The sequence below is a fragment of the Vicugna pacos genome, chromosome 7 (genome assembly GCF_048564905.1).
Source record: "Vicugna pacos chromosome 7, VicPac4, whole genome shotgun sequence".
In the NCBI taxonomy this organism is placed as follows: Eukaryota; Metazoa; Chordata; class Mammalia; order Artiodactyla; family Camelidae; genus Vicugna; species Vicugna pacos.
The window spans coordinates 35,742,660-35,765,058 of NC_132993.1; the positions used below are offsets into that span (position 1 = coordinate 35,742,660).

The 22,399-nt window shown below is 36.3% G+C and overlaps 1 protein-coding gene across 5 annotated transcripts in view; it reads right to left on the reverse strand.

Moving 5' to 3' along the window:
- Positions 1 to 22,399, reverse strand: part of GPR141 (G protein-coupled receptor 141) — a 171,262-nt gene that overhangs the window by 44,656 nt on the left and 104,207 nt on the right. Inside the window, exon 1 of one of the 5 annotated variants that reach the window (XM_006201902.4) lies at positions 1,878 to 2,006. The exons of 3 other annotated variants lie outside the window; for them this stretch is intronic. The gene's annotated coding sequence lies outside the window, so the exon portion shown is untranslated. Of the gene's footprint in view, positions 1 to 1,877; positions 2,007 to 22,399 lie in introns of those variants that run through there. One more of the 5 variants, XM_072964664.1, reaches the window with a different exon arrangement.

Genomic DNA, 22,399 nt, shown 5'->3' on the forward strand with positions numbered 1-22,399 from the left:
TCAAGACTATTACTTTGAAAAATAGATTTCTTCTGTATAGCACAGGGAACTATATTCAATATCTTGTAATAACTTTTAATAAAAAATATGAAAATGAATGTATGTATATGCATATGCTTTTAACTGGGGCATTGTGCTCTACACCAGAAATTGACACATTGTAACTGACTGTACTTCAATTTAAAAAAAAGAACATTACTTTGAAGGATGTCACTGATTTGTGCATAATCAAATCTTCTTTAAAATATTTTTGACATGTTATTTCAGTCATAACGTGCTAACATCTCTTGTAGTACTAACATAGACATAGAAGACACCCAGTAAGCATTTCACTGAATTTTAGATTTGGAACGCACTTTTAGAAATCAGATAGTCCCGTGATCCTTAACCTTAGTTGGGTTTGAAAATCTAATGAAATCTGTGGAACTAATTTCCCATTAAAAAAGCATATATTTACAAACATTCAGATTTTTGTATACAATTTTAGGGGATTGGTGGATCACCATAAGTGTCATCCATGAACTCCTTTGAGGGTCACGTGATCTAATCTAATCTTCCATTTTATAATTGTTGAAAATAATTGGCAAGAACAGGGATTGGAAAATTATGACCCTTGGGCCAAATCCGGCTCATCTCTCCTTTTTGTACAGCTGGGGCTAAGAATGGCTTTTACATTTTCATATGGTTACATTTTAAAGTTATGTAAGAACATGTATATTATCTTCAATTTTGTCTCTTGGCTTATAAAACCTAAACTATTTACTATCTAGTCCTAATGAAAGAAGTTTGCCACTCCCTGGCCAAGAATGGTTAGAAAATATCTTCCAAATTACTCAGCCAATTACTAGAAAACAGAGGACCACCTGATTCTTCATCCATTGATCTCTCATTACTCCTATTGATCGATTGAAATATTGACTAACTGATTGGTTGATTTAAACCAAATAAGAAAGAAAAGAAGGAGTTGTAAATCTGGAGTACTTAATAAACGATTTCTTAGGTAAGTAATTGTGCAGTTGTGCAGGAAGTTGAAATTCAGAGAAATAAGTGACCTACTCAAAATCATATGAAAAATTTGTTAAAGAAGCAAGACTGAGCTCTCAAACTCAGGTTGTGCATTACTGACTGATTTTTTAAACTTTCCATTATTTTCCATTCCACATGTTTGAAATGCAATACTTCTCGTGAAAGGGAAATAATGGCATGAAAGGAATTTATTTAAAGTAAAATTATTTGAACAGATGTTGTTGTTAACCTGTAATTCAGTGATTTTTAAAGGTATTTTCAGATTCCTCCTGTCGTTTAGTACTGTAAAAATGAAATGCAAAGAATTATAATAACCACAAACACAAAATCACATACGCTATTTCAAATACATTCTTTTAGAAATTTCAAAGTACCTGATTGTTATGGATCGCTTTCTTCTGTTGAGTAGGGCTGCCAGAATGATTTCAAACTATATATGACAGTATTACCAATAATAGAGTTTAAAGATTTTAATAATAAAAAATAATAAAACTGCTTAAAAGATAAACTTTTGAATAATATGTAAAAGCAATAGAAGAGCCCCTAAAGACTTCTATAATATTTTTAGCCAAAGTTTTTTTTTTTTTGATAGAATCTGGAACCATGTTTGTCTGTATTTAAGTACTAATAAAAATTGAGTCTCACCCTCAGAGTAGTTGTAAACTACACAGGAAGAACTGAACAATTCTTTCTATAGAGGAGGACTTGTAGTCAGAGTAAATAACCTTGTTTTTTACAGTAAGATTATCTGGAGATTATGAATTAGGACTGCATTGGGAAGTCCGGCGTGCTCTCTTTATGCATAACCTCCATTCACATGCCTCCTCCTGCCCCAAGTCTTTTGCACTTACCTGAAAAAGCCCAAGTTCTCAAGAGAAGGTGCAGAGTTGAGCCATTTGTCTGACTTCCAAACAGGACTCTTTTCTAACAGCAAGGCTGCTGGGGCACTTCCATGATCTGTGTGCACTCACAGGGACTGGCAAGCTCACCAAGCAAAAGGAAGCTAGTGTTCTAAGTTCCGCAAAGCATCACCAGCAACCACAAAACCTCAAGACCATTTCAAACGTACTAGCATTGAAAAACCAAGCTTATGAAGATGAACAGTCCAAGTTGCAAAATCACAAGAAAGCCAACTGTCAAGAAATAGTTATTAAGGTTTTAGGTCTGCAATAAGAGTCTATCTTAAAAAATCATTCAAACTAAATTTTGTAGAGAACAGGAAAAAAAAGAAGTGACGTTACCAAAACCAAAAAGGGAAGATAAACTGTGCTGTGTTTAGGGTGGAAGAATATACGTATAGTATTTCCTTTCAGGAAATTTACAGTTATTCTGTATCCTAATGGGGACCTAGGACTACTACACTTATGATGTATTTTGCTGATTAGCTCTGTCATTGATAGATAATATTGACTACAATATGACACTAACCTCAGCTTATTAAATTAGAGTTAAGACAGAGGATATTTAAACCAGAGTCTATTAGAGTGCCAGAGGAGGAGGGTATTTGTTCTCAGTCTCATTTTTGAGACCCCTAACATTATCTTCAAAAGAAGCTATACCCACAATCATACACTGCAAATATTGAAAGAAAAATAATGGTCTCATACTGCTCTAATTTGCCTACCATTTTATTGCAACACTAGAAATTAATCTTTTATAGATATGATGATTATGTTGTAAATCACATAATAATGTGTAGAAATCTATGCGTTTAAAATGCTGGTTTATGAAATACCAACATTTTAAATATCCAATTTCTAATTTGACATTTCTGCACTTAAAAAAAATTATAGGAGCATCAAAATTGTACCACCCTTGAGTTCTGTCTTCTTTAACGGTCCTAATTAGAATTCTAATTTTGGCAGTTTCACACGATTTCTGGTCTCCTTTGCAATGCTGGAACACTAATATTTCAGGCAAACATTTTGCAATTCTTCTTTCTTATTTTTCACATTTTTCATTTCAAACAGAATGTTATAAATGCACCTGCCTGTTTTTTCAGTTGCAAGGAAAAGACTTTCCAGACATCTGGAAAGTCTTCAGTTTCAGCAGGTGTGCACTCTGTGTCATAGGAGTAAAAATGTTATATACTTCAAAATAACTCATGCTGGAGGAATTTCAATTTTTAGTAATGGTAGTTACTAATGGACTATTACAGACAAACCCACCTTCTGAGAACAACTTAAAAAAGGATAGAATATAAATTCTATTGGCTTGAATGCTTTAGAAAGCTGGCCAGGCAACGAGAACCTGAAGAAACCAAATCCCCCGGAGAGGAAAAGTACAAAAGTTGAACCCGATTTTCGACTCTTGTTTTTCACTTAAGGTTCTCCTGTTTATAACTAGTCACTGAGAAGCAGAGAAATCGAGCAGAAAAGGGTAGCAGGAAGCTCAGAAGTGAAGGCTACCTAGGTTACAGGGGCAAAATTAGGTACAGAAAGAAATCGCCAAGGAGATGGTGCCCTTACAGTCACCTTAAGATTTCAGGTGAGACGCCTGCAGGTCGACACCTTAGGAAAACGCATGAGCCATCAACTGTCACAAGGTTGAAGCCCAATTTCAAATCAACTAAATTACTAGGCAGTTAGATAACCATTGAACAGATGAGGGGATTCAACACCATTGTAACAGCCTCCCCTCGACCCCCCAAAAAAGTAGCCGTGGAGACTGTTACCATCCTATGCAGGATGATAACACTATCCAGATCACCAAGTTAGCTCTCAAGTTTTGGGGTACAATGTCCAAATTTCAGTAAATATTCACAGACATGCCAGAAGAGAAGACTAACTGCAACTGTGAAAATGATAGAAAATGGAAACAGATGCAAAGGGAGACACAAAATTGAGGGACTTTAACTGTGATTAAGAGTTGGAAGAAATTAGATGAAATGTAATTATATATTTTACACTGGAATCTGTCTTTTGAAAATCAGACAGGAATTCTGAAGTTGAAAGATAAAACAACTAAAATTAAATACCCAATCAGTGAGGGCTAATAGAATATTAGACCCAGAAAAGAAGAATTAGAATAAGCCAGTAGAAAACATCAGATTGAAGAACAGAGGAGAGAAAAAGGACACAGGAAAAGATGTAATTTTTTTTAATATAGAAAAACATAGGAAAATGCTAACATGACTATAACTGGTGTCTAGAAAGAGAAAAGAGGAAGAATTGGGCAGAAGCAACATTTAAAGAGGTAATACATTTTAAAATTGTATAATTTTAAAAAGACATAGGCTCAAGAAGCACTATGGACCCCAAACAGGATAGAAGTGAAGAAATACACACGTAGGTACATCTAGAAAAATTGCTACAAACCAAAAATGAAGAAAAAAAAATCCTCAGTTGGAGGGGGAAAATGACTTTTAAATGAGCAACTATAAGAGTAGAAACACACTTCTCAACAATGGAACCCAAGGAAAACGAAAGAACATATTCAAAATTATGAAAGTAAATAAGTGCCAGCTTAAAATTCTTTACCCAATGAATACATCAATTATTTTTAAGACAAAATATAACAGTTCCAGATGAACCAAAACTAAGATAATTTGTAACCTACAAGCATGAACTAAGGGAATTCACAGGAGTTGTTCAAGAAGAGCAAAAGTGTATCCACGATGGGAACCAGAACTCCATGCTAAGATGAAGTAAAAGAAGGAGTAAATATATGTGGACAAACTTAAATAACTGTTGAAGACATGTGATAACAACAGTTATGCCTAGTGAGGTTCAAAATATAGGGAGAAACTACATACATGACAATAATAGAGTAAAACATGGGAAGGTAAATTCAACTAAAGGGTTCTAAAATCCCTGCATCTTCTTTTGGTGGTAGAAATGCTAATTTATTTTAGACTTTAATCAGTCTAGAATATTGTAATCTCTAGGGTAGTCATTAAAATAATAAAAACATAACATACAATAGATAAGATAAAACAGAAAAAAAAATTTAACTGCTAATCCAAAAAATGTCCCAAAGAAAGGAAAAGACAAATAGAATGGGTTGACAAATAGAAAACAAAGAGTAAGAGGGTATCTTTAAACACTCTAATATAGTAATAATATATAAAACAAGGTTTTTTAGACCAGATGAAAAAATAGTACGTGCAACTCAATGTTGATTAAAAAAGACACACCTAAATCAACACAAGGACGCTAAAATAAAAGAATGAAAAATACATAATATGAAAAAATATTTTTTTATAGAGCTACAGTCATCAAGACAGCATGGTATTGGTACCAAAACAGACATATAGACCAATGGAACAGAATAGAGCCCAGAAATGAGCCCACAAACTTTTGGTCAACTCATCTTCGACAAAGGAGGCAAGAATATACAATGGAATAAAGACAGTCTCTTCAGCAAATGGTGTTGGGAAAACTGGACAGCAGCATGTAAAACAATGAAGCTAGAACACACCCTTACACCATATACAAAAATCAACTGAAAATGGATCAAAGACTTAAACATAAGACAAGATACAATAAACCTCCTAGAGGAAAACATAGGCAAAACATTATCTGACATACATTTCAAAAATTTTCTCCTAGAAGAAATAAAAGCAAGAATAAACAAATGGGACCTAATGAAACTTACAAGCTTCTGCACAGCAAAGGAAACCAGAAATAAAACAAGAAGAAAACCTACGGAATGGGAGAAAATTTCTGCAAGTGAAACCGACAAAGGCTTGATCTCCAGAATATATAAGCAGCTCATACGACTCAATAAGAAAAAAAAAAAAACCCAATCCAAAAATGGGCAGAAGACCTAAACAAGCAATTCTCCAAGGAAGACATACAAATGATCAAAAAGCACATGAAAAAATGTTCAATATCACTAATTATCAGAGAAATGCAAATCAAAACTACAATGAGGTATCACCTCACACCAGTCAGAATGGCCGTCATTCAAAAATCCAAAAATGACAAATGCTGGAGAGGCTGTGGAGAAAGGGGAACCCTCCTACACTGCTGGTGGGAATGCAGTTTGGTGCAGCCACGATGGAAAACAGTGTGGAGATTCCTCAAAAGACTAGGAATAGACTTACCATATGACCCAGGAATCCCACTCCTGGGCTTGTATCCAGAAGGAAATCTACTTCAGGATGACACCTGCACCCCAATGTTCATAGCAGCACTATTTACAATAGCCAAAACATGGAAACAGCCTAAATGTCCATCAACAGGTGACTGGATAAAGAAGAGGTGGTATATTTATACAATGGAATACTACTCAGCCATAAAAACCGACAACATAATGCCATTTGCAGCAACATGGATGCTCCTGGAGAATGTCATTCTAAGTGACGTAAGCCAGAAAGAGAAAGAAAAATACCATATGAGATCACTCATATGTGGAATCTAAAGACTCATGGACAGAGAATACAGACTTGTGGTTACCAGGGGGGTAGAGGGTGGGAAGGGATAAAAAAAAAAAAGAAAAAATATTTTTTTAAGTTCAGTAGAGCTATGTATATTTCATATATTTGTCAGAGAAGTTAGACTGTGAGGTAACAGATATTATTGGGAATATAAAGGGGAATTTCATTATGATAAAATACTTAATCTTTCTAAAATGTTACAATTCTAAATTTGTTGCACTTAATAATGTTGTTTCAAAATATATGAAGCAAAATAATGACACAACTAAAAGAAAAATGGCAACATTCATTATCATAGGGAGATTTTAACAAACGCCTCTTAGTAATTGGTAGACCAAGCTGACAGAAATTCCAAATGTGATAGTAAATTTTTAACAATGCCATCAATAAATTTCACCTAATTTACATACCTTATACCCAGCAAATGCAAAATTCACATCAAATGCCAGAGTCAATTTACTAAGTGATGAATGTAAAGGAAATCTCAACAAAGATCTAAAAACTAAAATTATATGGAGTACATTTTGTAGTAAGAGTACAGTTAAGCTAGAAATCAATAACAAAAAAGATAGTATTAAAAACTTCTTATGTATGAAAAGTACTTGATATACTTTTAAATAATTCAAATGCTTAAAGGTGATTACAAATGGAAATTAGGAAATTTTTTTCTTTGGATGATAATAAAAATTCAACTTGTCAAATCTTCCAGAACACAACAAATGCAATGTTAAAAAGCTTATGTTAAGAGGGAAAGCTGAAATAAATTATTCAAGCCACAAGTTAAAAAAAAAAGCCTAGGGGGTGCAAATAGAAATAAATAATAAAAATAAAATAAGAAACAAACATGAACTAGAGAAAATCAATCTAAAAGTTGTTTGTTTTAAATGTTGGTTTTAAAATTTGATAAATCCCTGAAGGACAGATCAGAGATCAAAGAAAAAAACATAGAAAAAAACACAATATCAAGAATGATTTTTTTCCAAAGGAGAGATTTAAATACAGATCTCACAGTTGAGAAAACGAAAACAAGAGGATATTGTAACAGCTTTAGGCTAATAATTTCAACAAAATGATGAAATGGTTTACAAAGCCATAACTTACACAAACTGCCAAAATGCCACAAGAAGAAATGTAAAATACAAGTAGTTTAACATGTAGTAAAGAAACTGAATCTGTAACTAAAATGCCTTGAAAAAAATTTTCCAAGTCTGGCAGTTTTATTAGTGAATTCCTCTAATCATTTAGAAATAAAACCAATCTTATGTATAGTATTCCAGAGCACAGAAAAAGAGAAAAATTTCCCAAGTCATATTTTGAGGGCATCCTAACTGTGGTAGCAAGTACTAGTAAGAACATTACATTAAAAGAGCCAAGGGAGGCCAACTCTCTTACTTATATAGACACAAAACTCATTCCCAAAACATTAGCAAAGCAAATCCAGTGATATATAAAAATGATGGGGTGGGAGACGGTATAGCTCAGTGGTAGAGCTGGTGCTTAGCATGCATGAGTTCCTGGGTTCAATCCCCAGTACCTCCATTTAATAAATAAATAAACCTAATTACCTTCTCCCCTCAAAGAAAAGATTGAAAGAAAAGATTTTTAAAAATGATAATACATTATGACCAGGTGACAATTATTCCGGGAGGGCTGGGTGGTATAACATGTGTATCTATGAATATAATTCACCATAAAAACAGAATGAAGGAGAAGAATCATAATCATCTCAAATAGAGGCAGCAAAATCAATCAGTAAAATTCAACATCCATTTAGGATTTTAAAAAAGAAAACCTACAAGCCAAGAATAGGATGTTTACAAAATCTTACAGCAAACATCATGCTTTAATGGCAAATACTGAAAGCTTTACTCTGTAAGTCAAGAGTGACCTCTGACTTCTAGAATTCTATTCAACATTGTGCTCTAATCTAGGATCTATCTTAACCCAGTGTGATGAGGCAAGATAATCAATAGAAGGTTTTAAGTATTGTAAAAGTAGAAATGAAACTGTCTTTATTAGCAAAAGCCCTGATTTTATACGTAAAAATTCCGGAGACTCTACAGACACATTAATAGAATAAGTTTGTTAATTTAGTGAAGCTAATAGTTACATGTTAATTTATAAAAATCTATTACATTTCATACTTGCAACACACAAGCAGAGAATACAATTTTTAAAATGATACTATTTAAATTAGCATCAAAGAACAGTAAAATAAATCTAACAGAAGATGAGTACGTTTTCTATGTAGGACAATATAAAGCATCAAGAGAAATTAAAGACCTCAGTGAATGGAAGAATATACATTGCTTTCAGATAAAAAGATTCAGTATTATAAATATGTCAGTTCTTCCCCCAAACGACCCATATTCAAAGCATTTCTAATCAAAATAGTAACAAGTACTTTTGTGAAAATTAACAAGCTGATTTGAATATTTATACGGTAATACAGAGGCCTTAAAATGTCAACGACAATTGGAAAAAGGGACATATTTGAAAGATTTAAATTGCCAGAAAGCAAGGTTTATTTTAAATCCAAAATAATTCAGACAATATGAAACAATATTGGAACAATAATACACAAACAGAGCAATGGAAGAGTATAGAGTTCACAAATTAGTCCACACATATATGGATACTTAAATTATATTTTAAAAAAAAGATGGCAGCACAGAGCAGTGAGACATAATGATCTTTTCAATAAATGGGGCTGGGTCAATGGGACATTTGACTGAAAACAAAAATGAATCTTGGCTCCTTACTTTACACTGCTAAAAAAAACTCAGTTCCAGATGGAGAGTTGATCTAAATGTGAAAGATAAAAATAGTAAGATTTCTAGAAGATAACAAAGAGGAATATCTTTATAAACTTAGACTAGATTTTTTGAAGGATACAAAGCCCATTAACCATTAAAAAAGTCACTGATAAGTTGAATTACATTAAAATAAGATTTTATGCTCAGCAAAGATGTCATCAAGAGAGTAAAAGGGTAAATCATGTAATGGGAGGAGATTTTTGTAGTTCGTATAAATGACAAAGGACTCACATCAAATATGTATCCGTAAGAAAAATAACACAATAAAATTAGTATACACAAATATATGAACAGGTAGTTTGCAAAAGATTTTGCAATAAACCTATGAAATGTTGGTCATCCTTATTAGCTATCTGGGAACTGCAAATAAGAACTTCAGTGGAATACCACTAACTATATACCAGATAGCTGAAATTTAAAAGATTCACAATACCAAAAGTTGCAGAAGGCTTGGAGTGCATAGAATTTTCATATACTGCTAGGAATGGAAACGTGGCCCAACTAAAGCTTTACTTCTAAAGTTTAGCGTACACTTATCTCATGAACCAGCAATTGCATTCCTAGGTAAACACTCAATGGAAAATGCATATGTGTGTGTACAAAAATGTTACAAAAATGTTCCTAACAGCAGTAGGTATAACAGCCCAAATCTGAAACATCCCACATGCCAATCAAAAATAAAGTGTATTATCAAAAAAGTGCCCTGCATAGAATTGCTCTTACCATGAACATGAATGAAGTAATGCTGCATGCAAAAACATAGATGAATTTTGCAAATAATATATTAATAAAAAGAAGCCAGACACAAAGAAGTTATTATGTGATTACATTTATACAAAGTTTAAATACTGGCAAAGCTGACCTATGATACTGGAAGTCAGGTAGTCGTAACCTCTGGAACAAGTGGCAGGAGTAACTGAAAGAAGTGGGGGACTTCTGTGCTATCTTCTGATCTAGGTGGTTGCTCGTGGTAATTCATCTGTTTCAACTCTTAAAATTTGTGCAATTTTCTGTCTATGCATTTTACTGAAACAACATAAGTTTATTTTTTTTTAATGACCTGTACTGGAAATTCAATGCTATATGTGATTTAACACTAATTATTTTCACAGTTCTATTATTTCCAATAAGGGGTATCACTTTTCCTTCTTGAGGCTTCAGATAGAATGTCCTTTTCCAAATTCTTTGCATGCTCCTGCTCATTTTCCTGGATATGATGCTAACGCACCCTCTTCCTCACTTTGAAATGTGTTTGGTCAGCACTTCATCTCCACTGAAATAAGTGCCAGAAAAATTAGCTCCAAATCCATATTCAGAGCTTATTAGGAAAAAAATTTGCATATGGCATTTGTGAGCTTCCAGCTCTTACCTATTAAAGCAATATGCAAAGTAAACTCTGGTTGAACTCTGCTGCAGATCTTCAAAATCATCTTAATCACATAAAAGGAATGATTTCCAATATTGGGACCCCATGTGAAAATGAGGCTGGGGATGATAACATGTCAAATATTTAAAGCATAGGGGAGGGATGTGTGAAGCACAGAATCTCCGTGTTTGAAGACATGCGCTAATACTGGAAACACCGTTCCCGGGAATCATCCAGTTTCTACCTGTTCATCTTCTGACAGCTCTGGCATTTGAAGTTATTCACTTACAAGCTGAAAGGTCTCACTATACCATCTGCCCACACGTTCAATTGCCCCTATGCCACAGAGAAGAAGCTGAATCCCTTTTCTACACAACAGCACTGCAAGTACTGATGTCATATGACCTGTCCAGGCTGTCTTCTCTTCGCCGTGCCTGGAGCTGTGTTCTCGTAAAACAATACTAATGTGGCATGGCTTTGAGTTCCTCCACCCTCCTGGCCACTCTGCTTTCAAGACCTTTCAGTTTATTTAACTTCTTCCTTCTTAAGGGTTTATCCAGAATGGCACCCAATGCCTTCAGTGTGCTCTGACCTGTGAAGTGATGTCTGTTATGTGGTGCATTCTTTAAGAGCTGCCTACAAGCACATCTTCCCCCATCCTGTGCTGTTAGACCCAAATGAAGACCCTTGCATTGCTCTTTACTAAACTTTATCTTGCTTCAGGCTTTTCCAGAACTTTCCGGATCCTAAACCTGACCACTACACCTTCACTCAAGATGTCCAGCAGGCTAGAACGGAGGTTTGAGGCCTCCATCAGCCCCCTGAAGGCTTCCAGTTGGGCACCAGTCCATTTGTGTATGCCCTTCAGTTAGAGCTATTCTCCAAGTATACAGCCTGTGCTTTCAGAATGTCAATACGGCCAGCAGCGATCTTGATGAATGCTTGGATGAAAACCGCACAACCTATGTCTAATGCGTATTGTTCACCTTCACTCTGCTAACATGTCCAAGATATCCGTGCCACAGCTTAACTTTCCAGCCACGTGAATTAGCATGTGGACTCCAATACTCACAGCAGAACACAGGGATTTGGAAGTTCATCTGCATTCAAGTTCCTCCCTTTGCCCTGTAAACTGAGTGTCCTTAGAAAAACCGTATAGACTCTCTGAGCCTCTTTCTGCTGATTAAGACAATGTGTTAATTGCCTAAGCATTTACTGTAGATTTCTTTAAATTTGCGTTATGATAAGTGTGAACTTTGTCTAAGGCAGCACTTTCCCTCTGAGGTATTCCACGAATTTCAAACTCCACATACAGAGTGTTCTGGAACAGAGATCAGCAAGCATCCCCACCAGTGCAGAGTTCTAACGTTTTTACCATTTAATGCATTCAGACACTATCTTTAATTACAAACTGTCACCTGTAAAGAAATATCACTATGTGGGAAAGAAATGGTGGTGACAACAATACAATGATGAAGAAGGTCATGATGCCTTGATATTCAAACTGAGGCTTCCACCCCGAAGTCTACACCATAATACTTCTATTGTTGGAGTAACTAATGTCACTCACCTGGCTTCTCATAGTATGAGGAGTTCTATTTATGTACATGGCAGGGTATTATAAGACATTTCAGAGCAGTTGCTAGAGTGACAAATGAATTTCATGGCGGAACATAAATGCACCTCAGATCTATACTTCCTCTCAGCAAGGGACTAGATTCAAGGCCTATGTAATTCTTGGGAAACAGGCTTCATGGTGCCATTTTTAAAGCAGAACTTGTTTTTCTAGAGACAGAGCATCATCCTCTGCCCTGTGGGAGACCACATTCCTATAGAGAAGAAATCTAATGGTATTCTGTCTGAGGCAAGAAGCCTTAGAGCATAGGAGAAGAATTTCAATTTTCAATGTATTTATTCACCAATACTTTTCAAACACACACACACACACACACACACACACACACACACACACACACTCTCTCTCTCTCTCTCCATATAGATCTAGTAACTGGATTACCAAAAATCTTTATTCAAAGCTAAGTCAGGACAGCACCTAATCTAAGCTTCATGCTTCCCTATCTTGTTTACAGTCTTGGACTTTTTCTTTTGACCTTAGCCTTAGCTTCTTGCCTCACCATCCATTTCTACATACACCCAGCTCTGGACTTATTTGGCTTTATCTCCCTCTTAGTGGATCTGTACTCACCCCTTGTAGCTGAAGATAGATTTGGCTTCCTCACTTCCAGGAAGCCTGCCCACCTGTTTGAGCCCCACCCTGGAACTCGTCATCAGTGATGGTTTCCTGAGTTACCGAACCCTCGCTCCTCAAGTGAGAGATTCAGAGAGTTTCCCTGAGAATAGCCCACTCTTCTCAGAGAATTTTAAGAGACAATTACAATGGACCTTTCCTTTAGCAGCCCCTAAAGTTTCATTCTCATTTAAACAAAAAATCTTCCCTGGTTTTCAGTTTACTCAACATTTTTCTCTCAATTCTCTATTTTGGTTACTGCATGTCCAGAGTGCTTTTCTTAGAGGATGAATTTATTAATTTATTCAATGAATACTTCTTGTACCGAACACTGTACTTAACAGCATAGCTCCAGAAGTGGCCTCGTTGGTTTGAGTCCACCTTTGCTGGAGAACCTGTCATCTGCTTGTGCAACATCGCTCATAGCCTTCATCACACTGGCCAGTACTCTGCTACACAGTGTCTCTTTGTCTTTGAATTTCTTCATCTTGGTATACAAGTCTTCCCATTTACACGCTATTTCTCCTTTGCTATCATTCCTAGCTTGTACACCAAAACCTAAATTTACCTATGGTAGTAAGCTCATTTGTTTAATTCAATATCCATATTTTGTGTCCAGTTCAACAGAAGGTAAGGTTCCTTGAAATTAGGGAATTAAACTTATCTACAACTGATTGACCAAAACTTAGCACAATAGCACAAAACACATTGTATACACTCAATAAATGATTGCTTAGTGGGTGGATGGGTTGATGGATGGGAGGATGCTTACTATGTGCCAAGCAAATATTAAGAATTTTATATAAAATGAACCCTCGGGGTGTAATGTATAGCAAGGTGGAAATAGTTAATTCTATTGTATATTTGAAAGTTGCTAAGAGAGTAAATCTTAAAAGTTCTCACACAAGAAAAAAGAAATGTGTAACTATGTACAGGGATGAATGTTAACTAGATTTATTATGGTGATCATTTCACAATACATACAAATATTGAATCATTATGTTGTACACAGGAAACTAATATAGTGTTATGTGTCAATGATATCTCAATTAAAACAAATCAATAAATAAGAATTTTACATTTTTTATATTATCCCCTCAGGAACTCTAGCGGGTAGGAATCATTAGTCTCATTTTATAGATGGAAAGAAAACTCAAAAATATTTTGATAACTTGCTCAAGACTACTGTTAACAGTAATACTGTTACTTTGTTTATTGAGGTATGGTTGATTTACAATATTATATTGGTTTCAGTTATACAACATAGTGATTCAAAATCTTTATAGATTATACTCCACTTATAGTTATTATAAAATATTGGCTTATAATATATCCTTGTAGATTATCTATTTTATACATAGTAGTTTATATCTCTTAACCTCCTACCCTTATTTTGCCCCTCCTCCCTTCCCACTGGTCAACTACTAATTTATTCAATACATCATGATCAAGTGGGGTTCATCCCAGGGACACAAGGGTGGTTCAACATATGCAAATCAATCAGTGTAATACATCACATCAACAAGAGAAAGGACAAAAACCACACGATCATCTCAATAGATGCAGAAAAAGCATTTGATAAAATTCAACACCCATTTATGATAAAAACTCTCACCAAAGTGGGTATAGAGGGAACACATCTCAACATCATAAAAGCTATACATGACAAACCTACAGCCAGCATAGTATTCAACAGTGAAGAACTCAAAAGCTTCCCACTAAAATCTGGGACAAGCCAAGGCTGCCCACTATCACCACTCCTATTCAACATAGTCTTGGAAGTCCTAGCCACAGCAGTCAGGCAAGAGAGAGAAATAAAAGGGATCCAAATTGGAAAAGAAGAGGTAAAAGTGTCACTATATGCCAATGACATGTTACTATACATAGAAAACCCTAAAAGGTCCGCACAAAAACTACTAGAGCTGATCGAAGAATTCAGCAAGGTACCAGGTTACAAGATTAATGTTCAAATATCAGTTGCATTTCTTTACACTAACGATGAATCAACAGAAAATGAAAGAAAAGAAACAATCGCCTTTAAAATAGCACCCAAATTAATAAAATACCTAGGAATAAATCTAACCAAGGAGGTGAAAGAATTATACACAGAAAACTATAAACCATTGATGAGGGAAATTAAAGACTTTAAAAAATGGAAAGATCCCATGCTTCTGGACTGGAAGAATCAGTATTGTTAAAATGGTCACACTGCCCAAGGCAAATCTACAGATTTAATTTGCTCTCTATATCTGTGAGTATGTTTCCTTTTTGTTATATTCACTCATTTGTTTTATTTTTTAGATTCCACATAAAAGTGATATCAGACAGTATTTGTCTTTGTCTGACATTCACTAAGCATAATACCCTCTAGGTCCATCTGTGTTGTTGCAATGGCAAATTTTCATTCTTTTTTATGGCTGAGTAGTATTCCATTGTATATATAAACCACTACTTCTTTATCCAGTCACCTGTTGGTGTACACTGAGGTTGCTTCCATATCTTGGCCATTGTATATAATGCTTATATGAACACTGAGGTGCATGTATCTTTTCAAATTAGTGTTTTTCTTCTCTTTGGGTATGCACCCAAGACAGTCATACTGCTATTACTTGGTAATATGCTAGTCAGAGTTGCATTAATGATTAATAATCCTATTATCTAGCATCTATTGAATATTTATACCCTCAATAAGTATTTTCTTCAAATATGGTCCTCAGATAACCCTGTAAAATAGTGTTAGTATTATGTCTGTTGTAAGTATTTTTTAGTGCCAAAAATGTCCTATAGGTGCATGACAATCTGCAATAAAGATGTGAAATGCTATCTTTTCACTTATTCACACTTCTTTCTCCAGGGCCAATCCAGGAAGTAGAGCATTCAAAGAACCTCTGCTTCTGCTTTTCTGGAAAAAGTATAACCCAAAGCAAATAAAATCAGTAGATATTTACAGTTGCTCTTCCAGTTCCTCATTACTAGAAAGATGGTCATCTGTACCAGTAAACTGTCATCACTAAATTAGTTCGAGTTTATCTTAGGGAAGGGGTCAGGATAGGACCACAAAGTTTCGATATTGCTATGACAGTATTAAAATATATATTTATCTTTTCTAAAAACATTTTTTATCGAGTTATAGTCATTTTACAACGTTGTGTCAAATTCTAGTGTAGAGCAATATATATATATTTCTCTTATATATCATCTCAGACAAGTAAATAGCTAGTTAAATGGGGTGTTTTTGTGATGAAGACACAAATATGAATCAGGTTCATCTAATGTCATCATTCCTAATTTTGTTTATTTTTGTTAAAATTTTTACTGAGGTATAGTTGACATAGAACTAATAATTTCACTAGTGTCAGGTATACAACATAATGATTCGATATTTATACATACTGCAAAATGGTCACTACAGTAAGTCTAGTTAACACCTGTCCCCTTAAGGATATACAGTTTTTCTTTCTTGTGATGAAGTCTTTAAAGATTTACTCTTTAGAAACTTCCAAATACACAGTATTTTACATTACAGTCATCCATTATTCTTGTATTGGCTTTCCCTGTAGAGGCTGATAGCTCTCGAAAGGGTTTCTTCACTTTTTAATAATCTTAGTTCTCTCTCCTCATCCACCTGAATCATTTCTAAATTTCTATCCTTCGGGTCACTTATTCTCTCTTCCACTGGATCAGTCCTATTTCCAGTACTTTCTGACGTGGTCTTCATCTTATTCATGGGTTCTTCAGCTCAAGAATTTCTGTTTGGTTCTTTTTTATAATTTCAATCTCTTTGATAAAGTTACTCCCCCTGTACATTAATTTTATTCTTGAGTTCATTAGCTTGCTTTTCTGAGTTTTCCTGTAGCTGGTTGAAAAAAGCTGGTTTCCTGTAGCAGTTTTTCACAACTGCTATTTTGAGTTTTTATCAGTTAGATCACAATAGTTCATGTACTTGAGCTCTGCCACTGGAGAAATTGTCATTTTCCTTTTATGACACTATACTACCATGATTTTTCACAGTGTTTGATGAAATGTGCCTCTGCTGTTACATGTGAAGTAGCAAACACCTTTCTTATTTACAGAAGGAAGATTTTGTTTGATTCTAACAGTTCAACAGTCTGGCAATTAGAAATCTTTCTTTTATTTTCCAGAAGATGGTGCTATAACACAAGGTTTTGGTTTCTCTTACTGACCTGCCTTTTCATGCTACACACTCACTTTGCACCTTCTCTGCCAGAGAGGTAGCCACTGCCACCAGTGCCACCACCACCATCTCACCATGTTGCAGGGTCGGTCTGGGTCGCAAGGCTGCTTTGGCCTGTTCCTCCTTTTCCTCTGCCTCCAAACTTGTCTCTATCCTAGTCTGATGACCTGCTGAGTTCTCATGTCAGGTGGGGGCTGCACCTCCACAAATTCTCTGTCTCCCATGAGTGCTCAGTTTTGCACTCTCCAGATTAACTTTTTCCCTTTGATGGCAAGTGGAGTGGGTGGACAGGCTATGACTCCCTTGGATCCACATCCTTCTCTGAGATCCTGTCCACCCACCTTTGGGTGCACAGGTGGGTAGACCTCCTGGGTGTCTCGGTGTACTGTGCAGAGACACTAGTGTTGGATTATGAAAGTCCGGTTAGTTGTAAATCAAAAAGAAGAGAAAAAAGAAATGACTTAGGCCACCACAGTGCTGATGTCAATTTCCTCAAAAACTTTGTTTTATTTATTTTTAAATTTATTTTAATTTTTTAAATTAAAAAAAAATTTGTTGTAGTCAGTTACAATGTTGTATCAATTTCTGGTGTACAGCATAATCTTTCAGTCAGACATATGCGTATATATATATTCCTTTTCATATTCTTTTTCGTTATAGGTTATTATAAGATACTGACTATAGTTCCCTGTGCTATAAAGTAGAAACTTGTTGTTTATTTTATATATAGTAGTTAAGTATCTGCAAATCCCGACCTCCCAATTCATCCCTCTACCTCTTTTGCACACACACCCCCTCCCCACCCCTGGTAACTATAAGAAAATTTTTGCCTGAAATGAGTGGTCCTAGGGTAACTATTTTTCCTTGGTTAGCCCAGAACTTTACTAGTGTTAACCTAGAAATCCTCCTCATTATCCAGCCAGTGGGGATGTTTAGTTACCCTGCATGGCCCTTCAAAACAAGTCTCTTAAGATCTGGTACCAGATCCACACAAAACTAGGGCTCCATGGAAACGTGTCAATCCCAAACTCTACTCTTCATAGAAAATCATATTTCTTTTCTATTTATTAAATATTTCCCCTTTTTGAAATACAAATCTAAATGATATATCTTGTTCCTGGCCAGCCTTTATGCTGATGTGATGATGCTAAAAGGATGGTTGCTCGCCAGCTACAGTGAGACTTGTGAAAAATGATGCTCATGTCATGTTTCTGACTGCAGCCCAAGACATGGGTTTTCAGTGGCTCAGGCTGGTATCCAGTCTGCTGATGCTGCATCACAATTATGTAGGTACAGAGAATTAAACTTCCTATAGCTATGGTGCCGGTGAACTGGAATATCTGTGGGTACTCCCTATAACAGGGCCAGTGTCACAACAGTGACCCCAGCAGGCTTTAGTTTCCCCACTGGACAGGCTCACAACAAAGCTGACTCTAGCTTGATTTGAGTTTTATCTATACTGATGGACTCATTTGTCTTTTGTAGCACATAGTTATCCACAGCTCTGTATCCTAGTTTGAACAAGCATCTTCAGGGAGCATGTACCATGTTATGGGTTGCTTTAGGCAGGGATCAGCAAACTTGTTCTGTAAATGGCCAGACAGCACGTATTTTAGACTGTGCAGGCCATGTGAGCACTGCCACAGCTTCTCAGATCTGCTGTTACAAGTCAAAAGCAGTCACAGAAAATACACCCACAACTGTGTTCCAGTAAAACTGTATTTATAAAAACAGGCAGCAGGCCAGGTTTGGCCTGTGGGCTACAGTTTGTGGACTCCTGCTATTAACAGAAACAATTGTAGTTAGATGCAGGGTCACAGAGCAAACAAGTGTTGAAGCAGTTTTGGAGAATGTAATATAAAATCCAGCTGTAGTCTGCCTTCAGACTGCTGAAAGTTTAAAATCACTGGAATTTTGACCCAACTGTTAAAATCTTTGGGCCCCCTCAGACACTTCACTAAAACCCTGCGTTCTTACCTCTTGCCTTAGAAAATTGTGGGAGAGTAGTGCAGTTCTTCCGAAATTCATCTGATTAATTTGTTTCTTCCTCTGCATTATCTTTGCGCATATAAAAATGGGCAGTACCTCTAGTTTAGAATTTTTCCCAGAATAAACATCTCATCTGAATACTGGTCCTAACACTTTTCAAATTTCTCTTTCAGCTTAAGGACTCTCATCAATTCAGCTGGTACACAGTAGGCTTCGTGATCGTTCTGTTGCCAGCCACAATGAATACAATCTCCCGGGCGTCTCAGGAATTAGCCTGAGTCACTGCGAATTGCAGTGTGAGTGCCTGCACACAGTTAGAATCTTGAAGGACACTTTGTTCTGAAATGAGTTTTAAGCTGTAAATTTACCTATTTTAAATTTTAGGGTCTTGTTGAACCAGTCAGTAATTCCTACCTTAACCAAATCATCACAAACAACATTGTCTCATTTTATACAGGCTTTTAAAACCTCATCAAGTTAGAGATTTTTGAAATTTATTCTCTGATCAATTTCCTATCCCTTTCCACAAAATGTTCCAAAATAAAAGTGACCCCCATTTTGGCTGCTCATGCCCCTCTCCAAATAGTAAACCTCTTTTAAAAGTGCCCATGCCATAGTAATTTTAAATAATTTTGTCATTTTTTAAAAATCACCTTTATTCACATAAGCAGTCTAGGGAGAAAGCACGTGTTTATCACATCAGAGAAAGTTCTTTCAAATAAGATCTACCTTGGGGACATAGAGTCAGACCAGCCTCCATCTCAGCTTTGGCAGGTGGCTCACTGGGACACACGCTCCGACCCAGCTCTGCTTTAACGATCTTCCAGAGCGCTCCCATAACATTTGCAGAGGCATCACCCCGGGGTGTGAAACTGTGGAAAACTCCTCTATGAGGTTTTCTTTTTTTATTGTATAAACAGTTCAGAGTTGCTGTCATAAAATTAACAGTTTCCCTAATAAAACACAACATCTGCATTTTATATCCACCATGGGTTACGAGCCCCAGTAGAGCAGAGATTTTGAGTTTGCCTTTTCCTCCTCACTAGGGTACCAGGTACAGGAAAGCTATTTTGAGTCCCAGATTATATCAATTATACAGCCATCCACCAGAAGACATTTAGAAATAACCCACCCTAGGAGGTCTTTCACATCCATCTCATAAATTGTCTGGCTGATCTTAGAAAAGGATTGTGAGCAGTGGATGGTGGAGGCTGATTGTCTAATCACATTGGCAAACACCCATGCTCTCCTTCTCTGCGTCAGCCATAAAACCTTAACATAGAGAAAGAAATAACATGACATAAAATGAATTCCTATAGAATACAAAGCCCATCCAATTAATAGTAAAACCCCCCTTGACTGGGGTTTCAAACCCCTCCTTGGCCTTTAGCTTCTGAAATACAGAGCAAACACTAGCTTTGCTGGTAGTGACAATGCTCCAGAGAATAATTTTTTTTTTTTTTTTTGCCTAGCATCAGAGCCAACCTCTGCAAACCACGTCAGTGTACTTTTCCCTCTGCAGTGAATTCTGCAAGACTTCCTTGAATCTCTTAGACCACTAATTCATTCTTCACTCATGTCCACTTTGCAATTCAATTCTTCTGCTGTTTTCTTTGTAATTTCCAAGAACTCTGTCTCAATTTATAACATTTATGAATTCTCTTTTGTTAATGTTTTTTGTTGTTTCCCCCATTAATTCAGCTTCCTCGCACATTTCCTTTGTCTTCATATCAGTGCCTCTGTTTCACACTATTAACTCTTGAAATTTTGAAGATTTAAAACTATGTTTCTATCTTGAGTTGAGAATTTAGACTTAAAACGTTGTTGGTCAAGAGTCTATTCTCATTCTCAAAAGAGAATTTTCATTCTCCTGCTGTGACTAGAAGCCCTGATAATGGATGAGTGGTGTTTGTTGAGAGGAAGTGCCCCAGGGATGAGGTTGGGCAAAGTGGGCAGGAGGCCAAGTGAACAGAGTAGGGCTCTCCATTCTTCCTGCCAACCAAATGCTTCTTTGGGAGTCCCTGTGTCAGAACATTCTCTGCAGAAACTCGTGCCTTGGCTTTAATTTAGGGGTAAATGCTGGCATCTGCTGCTCCTTTCCTGTTTTTAATTCCCACTGCCACCCGAAGGCAGAGTCTTATCTCCACTTCTGCTCTGTCTCTCGGTCCAGCCCACTCTCCCCAGGGCTCTCCCTGGTGGGCAGTGTAAGTGGAGAAGCAGCAACCCCCACATAGTCTAGCTGTTTTGAAGGAAGACCTTTACTGGATTAGCCCAATGGTTGCCTCGTTTGCATTTGTTGACTCTGACTTGAAAATTTCTGTGGATCTCTTTGAAGACGAAAGAATCTCATTGGAGATATTTTTCTCCAACCTGTATTTTGGGTTGTATTCTTTTAGCTCTGATTCATGATTGCAGTGCCAAGACTTCTGCTCTACTGATAGCAGGCTTTCATTTTCTTTTTCATCACTGTTAGCAATTCTATCTTTTAAAATACATGTTTCAGGACTGTCAATGAAATTTGAGACAGAAGAGAAGACAGACGCAAGGGCTGCATTCTTCAACTTACAGCAGTAGTTTGAAGAGGTTATTTAACCTTGTTAACAAAAGGCAAATCTTGATCAAGAACTTTCCATTAACTGGATCTAATTTCAAACAATAGGTAACTTTGTACTACACCTGACCTAGTGCACCCTTTTGTCTCCTTTTTCTATTTTTAAGTGATTTGCCCCAACTAGACTTTGAACTCTGTCATTTCAAGATAATGGTTTACTCATCTCTGCCACTAGTGCCTAGCAGTGGCTGACTTATACAGTAGGCACTCAGTGCATGTTTGCCGAAATCAGTTGAAGTAAAAGAACCAGGACTCTAATCCACTCAAGTGTGTCTGACTTCAGAGTATACATTGTTTTCACCATACTCTACCATCAGAGCTGACAACTGCTCTCATTCTTTAGAGTCAGGACAGCGCTCTCTCCCAGTGCACTGTAACAAAACTGCATACCTGTGTATTCCCTTTCCTCTAGCCAAGTGATTATTTGCATATTCAGTAACTGTTCTGGACAGGAGTCTCCAGCAACGAGTTTTAGAGACTAGAACCCTAGGGAGGACAAGCAGCATGTCCCCATTTTGCTTTCTTAGTTGCTTCCCTGATGGTTCAGAAACTCAAGATAACATATAAGTTAAAAAATTAACTAGATGTCAAAATAAAATTAACATCAGGAGCAGCAGCTTGGGAGACAAACAAGCCAATCAATTTAAACTGAGGCTGCACCAGGGCTGGAATTCAACAGTGGCTGATCACGATTAGCAAACAGCACTTAACAGGTTGGCAGTTCACATAGGTCCATTTGTGCTAGTGCTTTTGCTTTGGTTTAGGAGA